This window comes from Cebus imitator, unplaced genomic scaffold (genome assembly GCF_001604975.1).
Source record: "Cebus imitator isolate Cc_AM_T3 unplaced genomic scaffold, Cebus_imitator-1.0 Scaffold553, whole genome shotgun sequence".
Classification (NCBI taxonomy): domain Eukaryota; kingdom Metazoa; phylum Chordata; class Mammalia; order Primates; family Cebidae; genus Cebus; species Cebus imitator.
This window is the reverse complement of record NW_016107868.1, coordinates 1,006,196-1,008,072: the sequence shown is the minus strand read 5'-3', so window position 1 is coordinate 1,008,072 and position 1,877 is coordinate 1,006,196. Positions and strand designations below refer to the sequence as shown.

General features: G+C 34.2%; 1 non-coding gene across 1 annotated transcript; it reads left to right on the top strand.

Annotated features, from left to right (window-relative positions):
* The first annotated feature begins 1,002 nt into the window (after nt 1-1,002).
* On the top strand, nt 1,003-1,108 carry LOC119469044. Its single transcript, XR_005197864.1, has one exon. It is a non-coding gene; the product is annotated as a U6 spliceosomal RNA (small nuclear RNA).
* Nucleotides 1,109-1,877: the final 769 nt, after the last annotated feature.

The window sequence follows — 1,877 nt, the reverse complement described above, 5'->3', positions numbered from 1 at the left end:
ACACATTCTAGATTCTGAGATTACATGTACACATACACACACAATATATGCACAAAGACACATATATGCACATATGTGTATTTAAAATTCTACTAAGCACATAAAAGAAGATGTACATTAATGGAAAAAAATCAAGTCCTTGGAGAAAAAAATAACATTTTAAAGATGTCAATCATCCTCAAATTAGTCTATTCCTTTAAGAAAGTTGTAATAAAACTTCAAGCAACATTTTTTTCTGTAGCATGTGACATGAATCTACATATTAGAGTAAAAAGAAAAGAACAACTAAGACAATCTTTAAAAACTGAGAAAGGACAGGAAGCACGTTCTATAAAGAGACAAGAATTATTGTAAATTACAGTTACATAGAACTGTAATTAATATATGTGCAATATATGCACATAAATTAATAGATTATATATATACATACACACAATATACACACAATACGTGTGTGTGTGTGTGTGTGTGTGTGTGTATCAGTTTATTTCTGATCTATACACAATCATCCCTCGATATTGTGGGAGATTGGTTCCAGAACTTCTCATTGCTACCAAAATCTGAGCATGCTAAAGCCTCTGATATAAAATGATGTGTGTAGTATTTGCATATAATTTATGCACATGCTCCAATATATTTTAAATTATCTCTATATTACTCATAATACATAATTCAGTATAAATGCTATGTAGATACTTGTGGTGCTGTATGGTTTAGGGAATAATGACAAGAAGAAAAAGTCTTCTACAAGTTCAGCACAGACATAATTCTTGTTCAAACATTTTCAGTTTATGCTTTGTTGAATCCATGGATGCAGAGCCCATGGATGTGAAGGGCCAGCTGTACTAGCATATGTGTAATCAGTAAGGTGAGCAACCACAAACTTAACACACAGATAGAGTTAATAGCATTAATTTATATATGTAGTAATCAACCAGCTGGAAGATATCATTGAGGCCTCATTTGCAAGGTAATGTAAACATATAAAATATTCAGAAATATGTGCTCGCTTCGGCAGCACATATACTAAAATTGGAACGATACCGAGAAGATTAGCATGGCCCTGCGCAAGGATGACACGCAAATTTGTGAAGCGTTCCATATTTATGAAAAAAAAATTCAGAAATAAGTTTATTGAGAAATACTGATAAATTTAAAAATTCTACTAAGTACATAAAAGAAGACCTAGATTAACGGGGAAAAAAATCAAGTCCTTAGAAAAGAAAATAACATTCTAAAGATGCAAATTATCCTCATATTAATCTATTAATTTAATAAAATTCTAATAAAAATTCAGGCAACATTTATTTTGTAGCACGGGCACAGAATCCACATAGAGTGAAAAGAAAATCAAGAGCAACTAAGACAACCTTTAAAAACAAAAAGGAGGCGCCGGGCACCGTGACTCACACCTGTAATCCCAGCACTTTGGGAGGCCGAGGTGGGCAGATCACCTGAGGTCAGGAGCCGAAACCAGCCTGGCCAACATGGTGAAACCCCATTTCTACTATGTAATCCCAGCTACTCAAGAGACTGAGGCAGGAGAATAGCTTGAACCCATGAAGTGGAGTCGGCAGTGAGCCGAGATCATGCCACTGCACTCCAGCCTGGGCAACAGAGCAAGACTCCGTCTCAATAAAACAAAAACAAACAAACAAAAAACTGAGAGAGGAGAGGAAGCATGTACTATGAGGAGACAAGAATTATTGTAAATTGCAGTAATGATATCTATGTGCATTGGAAAAGGATACACAAAAAGACACTGGTCCTCAGTGTATCTCCACAAATCTTTGTTATAAAAACATTCCTATATTCTATATTGCTACTTATTTAGCCACTAAATAATTCATTCTGTAATTTTAAAGTCAAATTTTAAA